Source organism: Talpa occidentalis, unplaced genomic scaffold, assembly GCF_014898055.3.
Source record: "Talpa occidentalis isolate TD23 unplaced genomic scaffold, MPIMG_talOcc4v2.1 talOcc4.7, whole genome shotgun sequence".
In the NCBI taxonomy this organism is placed as follows: domain Eukaryota; kingdom Metazoa; phylum Chordata; class Mammalia; order Eulipotyphla; family Talpidae; genus Talpa; species Talpa occidentalis.
In genome coordinates this window covers 2,766,942-2,780,116 of record NW_023605083.1, presented here as the reverse complement: position 1 = coordinate 2,780,116, position 13,175 = coordinate 2,766,942, and the positions used below count along the sequence as shown (strand labels likewise).

Sequence of the window (13,175 nt, the reverse complement as noted above, 5' to 3'; positions counted from 1 at the left end):
CCCCAGCTGGCCGTCCCCTTTGCCTGGAACACGCCTTACCTTATCTTCGCCTGCTTCCTGTCACACATGTCTCAACTTCTTGGGGCTGTTCTGGCCCCCGAGTCTCTCCACCACCTACTCAGTGCCGTCCCTGGAGCGCAGACTTAACCTGCCTGGGGGCTTCACACAGACTGTCTCTCCGCTCACATACACCATCCCCACGGCACCACACGGGAGCTGAGCGCCACCAAAACAGGCTTCCCTGAGGCACACGGTAGCTCCAGCACCAGAACAGGGCTCGGGACACAGCCGGAGCCCCCTGAATGGGGGGCCTGCAGGCACTGTGCCCCTGCACCTGCTACACAAGTGAAGCTCCACATAGCTGAGAGAGGACTTCTTACTCTGCGCACCTCAGTGGATGGTGAAGGGAGGGGCACCACCGAAGGCACTAGTGGGGGAGGGCACAATCACAGGACTCTAAGGCCTGCGAGTCCTTCTTTAAGACACAGCCGAGGTCGTCTACCTCAGAATCACGCACAGCGTGCTCGCCAACAATGGAGGTGCAGGGTCCCACCTCAAATCCACTTGTACCAGAATTTCCAAAGAGAAGCCCGAGCCTTAACACAGTAGGAAGCACCCCAGGCGGCTCTCAGGCCGGCTAAGACCTGAATGCCGTCACAGCACAACCTCAAAACTACTGCTGATTCGTGGATTCAAGGTCTCCCCCCTGGACCCACCAAGGATAAGCTGCAGGCATGGCACCATCGGCTATGAGGAGGCAACTCTTGTTCCCGCGTCACAGGGCTCCAGGGTTTGGAGCACGGAGGCAACACGTCTCCAGCCCCCAATACCACCTGCCTGCTGCACTCCCTGGCATGGAGCGGCGGGCCGGGCGGGGCGGGCAGCAGAGGCTGCGGGGGCTTTGAGATCCCTACGCCCTGCTCTGGGGTGAACCACACTTGATTAAGCAAATGTGGAACACGCATTGCAAGTCTTCAAATAGTTAAATTTTCAATCTTTATAAAAAAGAAAATCCATCAGATTTGATTGATATGTATACTTTTTAAAACTAAGAGTAAAAAAGTGAAGATTGGCAACATTTTTCGCCATATAATTTGCTTTCTTTGCCTTTTTCCACAGCACTGCACATAAATCACAGAAATGTTAAAGAGACCCATATATCACCGACTGGCATTTCAAAACTAGTTACCAAGTCTTTAGCAGACACAGGCCAGAGTATGGGAAGCCAGGACTGGGAAGGCTGAACTTAAAGGGAGAAAATTAACTCAAACACTGACAGAGAGTTAATTAAGTTTACAAATAACTCCCCAATGAGCAGATTATGATATTTAATAAGAACGGCCTCGGTGAAGCAGGGTTGCAAAATATGAAGGGAGGTAGCGAGGAAGACAAGGCAGCAGAGCCCCCAAACAAGAATGATGTCTATTTAAACAAGCTGCCTCTCTATGATTAAGCACAGAAATCTGGGCGCAAGGCAGGGGAAATGATGTTTTAATAAGGTATGAAATGGACTTGTGAGCTGCATTTTGCATTACCCTTGCCAAAGGAGAAAAAAGGCATGGTCCCAAAGTGGTACGTAAGATACACGGGCCGCTACAGATGGCACAGCGTCCAAAAGGTGGGTTTAAATGGTCTATTTTCCACGCAGAAAAATGCCAGGATCCCCCACAGGCAGGAAACTTAAATTGGAGGCTTAAGTCCTGGTTTGCAAAGGGTGTGACACTCCCACCTCCTCTATTCTGATTTCCTTCCCAAGGTCCCACCCCCTAATGAAACCCACTAGGGGTTGGGGCTCCAACACCTGGGGGCTGAAGGGGCCACCAGTATCTGTTCAAGTGGCGGCTCAGCGAGTGCCCAGCCAGGGGCTCCCCCGCCGCTCCCAGGAAAGGCTGCCCGTACTGGCACGAGGGCCACCCCCGGTCTCGGGTGGCATCACGCTGCCCCCACCAGAGCTCTGCCTGGCTCTCGGGTCCCGGCGAGAGGGCACTCGCTCTCCTTCTAATGGAGTCACTGTTTCTTTGATAAGTTCAGCTTTTAGCGCTGCCGTCGCCACGGGCTCTCTCGCCCTCACAACGCACTCCAGAAAAGCTCGCCGCGGCCAAATAATAGAGATCTCTACCGAGAAAGAGGCTGTAAAACCAGCTTGCAGGTAAAAAGGGGCTGGGGGCAGGGAGGTCAGGCTTTTCTTCTCAAGAACTCGGGGCTTTTCAGCTCTCCATCCTGCTGCACAGCCAAGCGCCAGCACACAGGGGCATGGGGGGGCGCGCCAGGGCACGGTGCCACCTGCTCCAGCCTGCGCGCTCCTGCACGAGCCGGGCTCATGCCATGGCGAGGGGCCCTGGAGGCACAGGCAGTAAGCCCGTGACAGCAAAGGTGCTGCCATCTTATTTTAAAATTGTTTTTATTAGGGAAATGTTGGGTTACAACACTGTAGGTTTTAGGGGTACAGGTTCACAACTGCTCAAATAAAACGTGTTTTTCAAGACAGAGCTACAGCTCTACCCGCAGCACGTCCCAGCACCCTCCCAGACTGCCACGTGGCAGCCAATGAGCAGACTCAGGGGGTGAGTCTGAGGAGAACAGCCCAGGAGAGACCACAGAAAGGGCAACAGAATTCGAGAAGTCAGGCAGCAAATGGGCCAGCAGGATCTGAGCAGAGAGAAGTGCGCTGAGAACTCCCTGCTCAGGGAGGACCAGTCAGAGCCAGCTCAACAGGAAGGGCAAACCCTGGCATGGTGAAGCTGGGGCGGGGGGCGGGGCGGGTTGGGGGGTGGCAGGGAGTGGGGCTTGAAGTGAGTCATTTTAAATACTGGGTGCTTGTTCCCTCTGAAGCCCCGTGTGTTCTGGAGAGGCTGACCTGGAAAGGCACAGCCTGGGACCGTGGAAATGGAAACGGACAAATCTGCACCTGCGTGCAAGACAGCCCCACCCACCCTGCACAAAAGGGAAAGCCGGTGCCAGGAGGCCCCGGCTCAGCTGGGAGGGCTGCTTCAGCCTCACACTCACATGAAAACCAAGTTCCCACTGAAGCAAACGTGCGGGAAGAGGGTGGAATATGAGCGTTTAATCTGGGTCTTCCACAGAGGGGCGGGGCGGGCACGGCAGGCAGGAGCTGAGACGCAGCCTACACATGCGTTCAGGCGGCGAGGCCAGTCTCCACGGGAGCCAAAGGAGTTGAAAGGAGGTGCCTCCAGCGAGTGACCCACGGGACAGCCAGGCAAAGGACAAAAGCTTTTGTTATAAATCCTGCGGGGCTACTCATTTGCCTGGGTCTTTTGATGGAAATGGAAACTACACAGGGCACAACAGTCGTGCCAAGCGGAGCAGGGCCTGGGACGGCACGGCCGGCGCGCGGCTGAGTGCGCGTCACCTGGGGACCACCAGTTTACTATAGTAACACGCAGTTCCGAGCTTTACTGTGGCAGTTAGAGGTTTTTACAATAGCAGATGCCTTCCCTCCCACTCGTCAATTAATTTGCAAATGCACTCAGGTTGTAGAAATAATGAGGAGCCCAGCGCGGTCTCCACTGGCGAGCCTGCCTCAGAAGGGGGCTGTGGTGGGCGAGGCGGGAAGCCGGTGCTGCCAGCTGCACCAAGTACAGGGGGGAGGCCCCTCCCAGCCCGGCCCTCTCCTGGCCACAAGTCAAGATAAAGAACCCAGTGACAAGCACCTCAAAGCGCTGAAAGGTGATGGAAAATTCTGGAGATGGTCCAGGGGGTGCAAGAGGGCGACTCCTGGGGAAATCAAACCGTGGTGGTAGGCTGCTTTTTCTAGCTTCTCATTCTGCTTACCAGAAAGTAAACTTTTTGAAGTGCTGTGGCATGTTGAATTCAACTCTGGTCTGGAATTTGGCAAAACCACCTATCAAGCCCACACGTGTGATTTTTTTCCTGCTTTCTGAAAGAGCTGAACCGAAGGCCCCAGTGCTGTTTCAGAACACAGGGGTTGAAAATAGTCACGCCGCTCTGGCTCTGCCAAAGAACTGTCTCTTTTCTCGTTTTCACTTACATCTTTTTTTTTAATGACCTAAATGATAAGACGCACAAGAAGACACTTGCCTGTTTTCACCTCTGCAGAGAGCACTTTGCGCAGAGCACGTTACAATGGCAGCTCTTCGCTGCTGAGGAGCTGAGGCAGCGCTCAGGGGGGATGGCAAGCCCCCCCCCCCGCCCTCGCCCCCCCCCCCCCCCCCGCCCGCCTTTCCAGGTCCCCCCTGCTGCAAGAGGCGGCTCTTTCCCACCAGCCTCCCTCTGGCCTCTTGCTCCTCTCCCAAGGCCTGGGTGAAGCCACTCTCCTCCCGGGCAGCCCCTGGCACCGCGCCCCAGCTGAGCCTTCCTTCTAGACTGTGATAAATGGCCTGAGTGTGAATAAGCATTTCAAAAGGCTGCCTGCTTTGAGAATTCGCCTTTCCGACAAATTAAATTGGCGTCTACAGCAGCCTGACAGGGAGCAACAACACAGTCTCCTCCCCACCACTGGTCGGGACCAGAAGGAAAATATCACTCAAATGTTTGTCATCCGCCACCCGCCAAAAGCAGCTCCGTGCCCGGCGTCTCTCTAAACAGGCCCCGCGCGAGGCCGCCGCGGCTCCCGGGGCCGGGGACAATGGCGGTCTCCGCGCCCCTGAGAGCAGCCCAAAGTTCCGCTGACATTTTCTGACCCGGCATTGTCTGGAAAGGGCACAGGTTAACCATGTTTAAGAAAAGATCACATACAATATATAAATCATGAAGATTCCCGGGACATTGTTTAGTCCAGGCCTGCGCCTTCAGCGCCCCAACACCAAGGAAAGACGGGCGCGTCTCTCCCCTCTCGCCGCCACCCTGGGCTCAAAAAGCGCCATTGAAATGCCAACAGAGGCAGTGCGGAATCCACAATCATTTGACATTTTTTCTAAGAAAATTTACATTTGAAAAACTTTGGTAAATTTAGAGTCTTGTGAAGCACCACCCACCTCCCCTCCCAGTCCCCTAAAAAGGGCAAGAAAATTCATCATCAAAGGTCACCCCCTTCGAATGTCATCAGAGCGGGTGTCTGCGCGCACGGATCCCCACCTGTTCCGAGAGCCCCCACCGCACTGGCGCCGCCGGGGGCCACGCGCAGCGCTGCCTTCCCAGACTCCTCCTCCCTCTTCCTTCGTGTCCTGCAGAAGGCTCTGGATGCCACTTGGATTCTACTTCCTTCTCTCCCACCAGCTCCCTACCCCGCTCAAGGACCCAAGGACATCCGTAACTTGGTGATTAAAAATATACCATTTTTATTTCAAAAGTTCAACCATAACATATTCCCCTCCTTTAAAAATTTTATGGCATCTACACTTTCAATTTGAGATTTTTCATTCATGCTAGGTGAGTCTCTTATGTTTCATATTAAATGCAAGCCATGTGTGATCAGCATTATTAATAATATAACAGTGCCAATCTCAGAAGCAGCCACACGGCCCCACCACACGGCCCCGTGTGGATAGACGCAGACGGTGAGCGCCACAGCAGCCTTTATTAAATGTACAGGAACAGAGAATGGGGCTTGCAGCCTCTCTCCCCACCTCAAGAATCAGGAGGCATTGTTCCGCTCTGCCCCCAGTGCATGATATATCATTAGCTCTCATAAATATAAACAGATCTGAAACAAAAAAACAAGTGATTACCTTTATTAAATTCAAAGGAGAAAAGGAAGTGTTCATAGACAAATCAGGATTACAAATTCATCGAAGAGCATCAAGTTATTGTCACGATCAAGGCTGTAACAGCAGCCCCAGTTCGCACGTCTCCTAGCATCATTTTCCTAACAAGGCTGCCCTTCGCCTTGATGCCCCCACAGTGCTCTTGTCCGAGGGTGCCACTGAGAGTGCTCCCTGGAGATGCCTGCAGAACCACAGGGCACCTCACTCGGGTCCCAAAGGTGACGACAAAGGTGTGGGGGTGGCGCACCGAGCCTCCCCAGGCTCCAATGAGCGGCCACAAAGGCCCTGCCTTCACCTGGTCTCCTGGACACCTCACTCAGGAGCTGACTTGGGGTGGTTCCTCCCGTTCCACGCAGGGGTTCGGTGGAGGCCCTGACCATGCTCTGCGGGCTGTGAGCACAGGTCAACGAGGAAGAGGCTCACGGGAGGAGACGCAAACCAAGTCCTCATCACTGTTTTGCAACCACCGCAGGCCGGGCAGGTTCACTGTGGGTTCTCGCGGGTGAAGAGATAATTTTGGAGCCCTGAGTAGATTTTTACAGGTCAGGACAGACCAGTTTTCTCTCAGCATCTCCCTGGCTGTCTCCTGTCATCATTGCAGCCCTGTCTCAGGGTGACGCCGCCCCTTGACGCCCTTGCCCCCCGGCTCAGGCGTCCCCCTTTACATACATACCGCACCTGTTCTCTGGGCCCAGGTGCCTAGCATGACAGGTGCGCGTGCAAGAGCGCAGGTGCTGGTCATAGGTGCTAATGGTGGGAGGGTGTGAAAAGCCTGATCCTTAGCTTGTTTACCCTGGAATTATTATGCATCAAGCTGCCATGCACAAAAAGTGTGCTGAGATTTCAGCTCTGCAGTGTACCTGTGAAATGGCCTAGTTCATTCATAAAGTCACCGGGACATACACCTCCAGCGAGCTGTATTAACCAGAAAGACCAATGGAGACTCCCGGGTTAGTTCTGAAATAGTGACAATAAAAATAGCTTCTAAGTGTGGCCCGTGTGAGGCATTTAATTCTCTCAGCACAATGAAGGAGAAGGTGTTTAAAGAATGAACCTGCTTCCCCTTTAAGAAAAGAAACTTCTAGAAGTCACATGCCCAAAGTCACAGCTCATCTTGGGTCCAAATGAGACCCAAACTTGTGGTTTCATTATGAAGCTGCACTGCCTTGCCAGATAGAATCGCTCCTTAAATAAGCAAAGACAATAGACCACACTTATAAACGCGTGCTTCAGTCCTGGGCGCCTGGCCTGCTCTGTTTTCAAGACTGGGCACAAAACAGAAAGGACTCACATCCGTGTGGGGAGCATGTTCCAGAGGGGAAACAAGTAAGGGCTGCCATCTTAAATAGTGTGCTCATGGGGGACCCCGGAGCAGGTGCCTTGGGAGCCAAGGCCTGTGGATGCAAAGGCATCTCTGAAGTAGCCAAGGAAACTTTAGGCAGAGGGGGAGATGCACACAAGGCAGGCGGTAGCCACAGTCTAAGACACCCCAACAGCCAAAACTCCAGAAGGAAGTCAGCTGCTCTGCTTCTCTTCCTTCGAGCACGTGTGGGAGCGAGCAGGCCTCTGGCCTCACCTCACTCGGCACAGGGTGACCCTCGCTAATCTAAGCCTCTTTCTTCAGTTGCTTGTCAGCATTCACTGCACCTGTGAGGTGTTCCCTCTGCTCATCCACACACACCCTCCTCCACGTGGCCTCACGTACACGGGACGCTCAAGATGTACCTGTGTCCAGCACAGTCAGCAAATATCTAGCAGACAAGGGAGAGCGGGAGGGAGAAGACCAGGCCCCGCTCTCTGGTGGCGCACAGATGGGCTCAGCCACAGAGAGGCCCAGTGAGTGGATCTATCGGGGTGGCAGGTGCAGCCCCCTGGCCAGCAGCTCTTCCTCTGCAAGGTCATCTGGGCAAACATCTCACCAAGCACTGTCTGTGATAGCGAAAGACTGGGGAGCAGCTGAAGTCCCTCTGTGGAGGGCCGGACACGTCCATCCACACAGTCGATGGACTGTGAGAGAGCGGCAGCTGTTGAGAGAGTGAGCTCAGAGCAGCAAGGATAAGACGCAGCCTTGGCAAAACGTGCGCGTGCGGCAGCTGCACTGTGGCGGTGAGTGAGGAAGCTCCACTCTTCGGAACGCAGGGTCAGGACGCAGGCTGTTTACTCCCCAGGGCTCCAGCAAAAATCGGAATAAAGATTTATGCATTACAAGGTAAAGCAAAGGTGGTGAATCTAGGTAAGAGTGTACATCTAATGTACTGTTCCCTTCACTGTTCTGAAAGCTGGTCAAAATAAAAAGTTTGCGAAACTTTTATTCTCCAGGGGAGACTATACCAATCGATAGGAGTCCTTCCAAGGGGAGCAGGCCCCACGCCTCCCCTTATATGTGGGAATAACTGCAAGGCTTCAGCCAGTCAGGACTCAGCCAGCACCATCCCCGGCCCAGAGGAGGGCAGGAAGGTTCTGGTGCAGCCGTGGCTGACATCAGGTGCCGGGCGGCCCACCTCCCACCTGCATGCCTTCCCAGTCCAGGCCTGGGCAAGTGACATCCTGAGTGATGGCTTCAAAGGGCCTGCAGACTCCCTAAGACTCAAGAAACAGAAAGGATCAGATCCATGAGCTGGATTGTTTAAAGCAGAAAGAGTTATTTTGGAAACATAAGAAAAATCTGGGGAACAAAAATACTCTCTAACTGACGTTTAGCAAATACAAGGCCGTGCTTTCCTAAGCACCGGGATGCCGTCAGAACGCAGGTCTCTGGCGTGTGTGTCACTGTTCCAAGTGCATGAGTCAGCGCAGCAGGAAGGCCAGCACCCTCCTCGCTACGACCCAGCATGACGAAGTGTTTGAGGGGCAAATCGCGGTTCTGCCATTTACTTCCTGGCTGATCCTGACAAGTGATCTAAGTGCTCCTCACCTCAGCTTCCTCGTCTGTAACATTGAGATTATACAGAACTTGCAGACACTCCATGGTGGGGTCACGTCAATCATGGCAGAAAAGCTGGTTCCACTTCCAGGCGCAGTGCTGGGCGTGGGGTAGAGCTCAAAACTGTGCAGCGCACAGTCTAAGCAGGACAGACAATAAACTGAAATGCATGCCCTTTGTGGCCAGGGCCTCCAAGGAGAGGCACAGGTGCAGACAGGATAACGCTCCAGGCAGGAGGCCCAGTGTGCGAAGGGGCAGAGGCCAGAGGAGTGTGGATGAGGAGGGAGGAAGAAAGCGTGCGTGTGGTCTCACCACGCTGCTGGGTGAGGCACTAACAGGCCGCCGGTGCCAAGCCTGCCCGTCCCCGCCAGGCCCCCGCATGGCTCCATTATCATGGCCAACGGCGCGTTTCAGCGCAGGGCAAATAAGCAGCTTGAGTGTGAACTTTCATTTTTTTTTAAGATTTATTTATGTATACAAAAACTGGGGTACAGGCCAGAGGTGTGGGGGGGTGAGAGGATTCACCAGAGACAGAGTGGGGAGCAGAACAAGTGGATTGACTGAAATACACTGCCGAGGGGAGCAGCGGCAGAGCCAGAAGAGGTCTGCTGCACCATGTGGGTTGCTCCCTGGCTGGCCGGGGATAGACCTCGTGCTGCAGAGGCTGCAGATAGCTTCATAGGTTGTGTCCCACCCCTTGCGCCACCGGGGAGGCCCAAGTGAATGTGATCTTAGCTCGTGGCTCATAGTCAGGGGTTCCTGTATGCTGGCAACCTCTGACCCAGTGTCCCCTCCTGGATGGAAGCAGGAATCACCATCACAGTGACAACTGTGAGGGGGTTTCCAGCCCAACAGTGCAGGCAGCTCGTTCAGCCCCAGCCACACAAGGTGAGGGTGAGCGAGGCTGTCCACCCAGCGGTGTGGCCAATCCGAGGACCAGTGACTGGTGCACACAACAAACAACAAGCAGCCGAAATCCAGGGCTCCTGGCAATTCGGATTTCAAAGTCTAGAGCTTGGTGGGCCTGGGAGCAGATGGCCGTGCAACATGCTGACCGGTACCAGCCCATAGCTCTGGGCGCAGAGGCTCGGGACGCGGCGAGCAAGGGAGGGCCAGGGGGCTGGGGAGGCGGCAACGACGCGGGGCAGTCTCGGGGAGCATAAGATGGGACCGGCCTAACGGGCCAGGCTCTCCCAGCAGAGAGGATGGCGCCAGCGGCATCCCTCACGCATGAGCAGCGGCTGACACAGCACGCCGCTCGCCATGAGAATGAAGGGCCCCGAGTCCAGGAGTGACGTGTCGCTGCCCCCCGAGCTGGCGCCCACCTGCCCCAGCACCGCGTCCTGGGCGGGGTGAGGACGCATGGGGGACGTGCCGGGAGGGCAGGACATTTCATGGCATACAAGCTGCTGTCTGATGCTTTTGTGAGGGCCACAGAGAAAGTGGCTTCACCAAGGTCACACCTCCATCTGCGTCTTTCACTTACGCATTCTACAAGTATTCACAGGCTACTGCCTCCTCCTCCTTCAGAACCTTCTAGACGCTTGGGGAAATCAATGAAATGAACAAAGAACATCTCCCAGCAGAGGAGAGAGACAATAAGCTCCTTCTTAAAAGTAAAATGCAATATATTCGAAGAAACCTGATATGGGTTTTAAAACGTGCACAGCAGAGGGAGGTTGGGAGTGGGGTGCAACCATGCTCAATATGGGGCTTGTTGAAAAAGTGACTTTGGAGTAAGATGTGGGGTGTCCGGAGGAAGAACAGCCAGCATAGAGGCCTGAGGTGGAGGTGGAGCACCCCTCAGATGTTAAGGAATCTGCAAGGAGGCTGGTGGCTGGAGCAGGGAGAGCAAGGAGAGGAGATGCGGGGTGAGGGGAGCTGAAGGCCCTGCAAGCACCCCGGCTTCTCCGGGTGTGGGGAGCGGCTGCAAGGCTTTGAGTGCGCCTGGCTGTCTGGAGGCTGCGGGAGCAGCACAGCAGCAACCCAGGGTAGGGTTGGGCACGAACGTGGGGTCAGCGTGGCCTAACAATGGCTTCAAACGCAATTAAGCGGTTCCTTGGTCCTTTTGCTCTCAACTTGCACTTCTCAATTGCAAGAAGTAACGCAGACCAAAGTAACTCCCCATGGAATGAAGAGTTAATGATTTCCGGGATGGAGAAGAACTCGCCAGGCTTGAAAGCATAGTAAGAACACAAAGAGAACTGTTAGCAGACTTGATGTGCAGGGGCTTACCATCAAACCTGCCGCTCAAATCACTGACTGGGTGCAGTGTGGGGGGCAGGATTGCTCAGGGGGTTGGAGGCTGAGGGCTAAACTTACTTCTAGACACCGGGGAAGGGGATGGCTCTGGGGCCAGACATCCCCCCAGCCCAGCTGTGTAACTATCCCGGCAGCCATGTGGTGAGGACAAGCACGCTGCTCCCAGGCCTCAGGGCTGCTGTGGGGACAGCCACCATTTGCTGCCACAGCACAGGCCTCCTGTGAGCTGCATGCAACACACTGCCTGACGAGAATGAGGTGGATTCACTCAGAGTTGAATCCACACATGTGTGCACATCACACACACGCACACACGCACACGCGTGCAGGTTTCAGGTATGCGTGAGGCGGTGGAGTCGCACTTCAAGTCAGACCAACAAGGAGCAGGTTCAGGGACGAAGCAGAGACAGGAGGTGTCCACCTGAGCAAGACTCTCCCTGAGCTGTCACCTGGGCCCCCCAGAGGGGCCTTCACAGATGCCCCTGCACCCCTCGCCGGTCCTCCCCTATGCGAGATGCTACCTACAGCCTCCTGTCTAGCTCTGAAATGTCATGACTCTGGGAGAAAGGGGGGTAAGAGTTAAGAAACTCCCCCGCCGGCCCGGGGCGCCAGGCACAGGTCGCCTCTGTCCACAGGCCTCTGGACCACAGACAGCCCGCACGACGCGAGCATCAGTGGGTACACGAGAAGCCTGCACGTTGCCTGAAGACGGGACCAGAAGACGCCAGCGCCAGAGCAGTGGCGCCGCTGAGGTCCCGCCCACACCACAGACCCTGCCTCTCTGTCCCGAGACGGGTCTTTAAAGCTGCTTTCGCTGACTCCTCCTCTTGTCACAAAGGAATACGTCCTCGTCCTTTGCGCCTCCGGCCTGGCCCAGACACCCACCAGGAGAACAGGCCCACTGAGTGAGGCTACAATTCTAGAACAGTGTGACCCCCACAGAAAGGGCGGTTCTGGTTCCCTGCCCCACCCAAGGCGGGGTGGAGCTGAGCCGTGGGGGAGGCTAGAAAGCACCTGGAAGAGAAGACCTGAGGAGGCGCGTGGAGCAGACACGTGATGAAGCCACACGCGCTCCTCAGCCTCGGGCTGGCGCCAGGGCCGGAGGGGCGCAGAGGGAGACGCCTGAAAGAGACGTGGGGGGACAGGCCCATGGGGCGCCGGCAGCGGCAGACTTTATCTTCATTTGTACTTTCATTTTGCTCCTCTCCTTCCAGACCCGCCTGGCCCCGTCTGCCCCTTTGCTATGGGTCCCCACCCGAAGGCGCCTTGACTGTGTCAAGTTTTGGGGTCTCAGTTGCCCAACTCTTTGGGCCAACCTGTTTGGCTGGGCCTTTCCCCACGGAGGGGCGGGTAGCTTTGGGTGTTTCATGGGGAAACTATTTTAACCACATTCTTTCTCGTCTCTCTATCGCACGCTAATTCCATTAAAGTGCTTTTCTATCGGGGGTCTCATGCACTAAGACTGTTTGTATGCGGCAGATGGCAGAGCCCACTTAGAGCCGGCAGGTTTGGGGAACCCCGGGGGGCCCCTCAGCCTCCTCATTAACAATTCCAAATTTCATCTCCTAAGACCCTAAAAAGGAGAAAAGCATGACATTCTGGCAGAGGGAACACTGATGTCTCGACCCCTTCACGCACACGTTCTGGTGTGAGCTGCACAGTCACACAACAGCAGCGGTGGATGCGTCACGTTTCTAGAGGTCGTCAGACACCAACCACTCCCTGTGCGAGCGCCTCTCAGCTCAGCTCCGTCCCCACCCCTGGGCCTTGTGCCCCCAGGGAGCCTCGCTCCCCTCCCTGCTGGGGGAATCAACTATTAAAAAACAGAGAGGCACCCTTCGCTTGACTTCCATGTGGAGTGCAGCACAGCCCCGGGGAGCTGAGGGCGATGGGCAGAGGAGCTGGGCTGACAGCCAGGGGGTCCACAAGAGAAGGGGCCCCCCAACCAGCACCTGCTGTGCCCATGTCCCGAAGATGCCCTGGAGGGGCACGGCTCTAGCTGGAGGGCGATGTGGGAGGCAGGGTCCTGGCTTAGGGCACCTGAGCTGCCCGACCACAGGCCTCTCAGCCCAGTCAGGCTGAAACCTGGATCACGGGCACTGAGGTCCCAATCAGAAGTCTTGGGGTGATGTGGCCTCGCGCCCACTCAGCAGATCTGGTCACTGCCGGGCACCCCCACCCACACACACCTGCACACAGGTCAGGATTTTTGAGGGTGTCTTCCTTGTTCCGCTAATTTCAGAGGCTCAGATGCTGACCTCGGTCATTTCTCCTCGGTCTGGGACTAGGGGAGGGCAGGGGCCTGG

General features: G+C 55.6%; 1 protein-coding gene across 1 annotated transcript in view; it reads right to left on the bottom strand.

Annotated features, from left to right (window-relative positions):
* MED27 (mediator complex subunit 27) overlaps positions 1–13,175 on the bottom strand; it is a 159,482-nt gene that overhangs the window by 116,240 nt on the left and 30,067 nt on the right. The window lies entirely within an intron of this gene.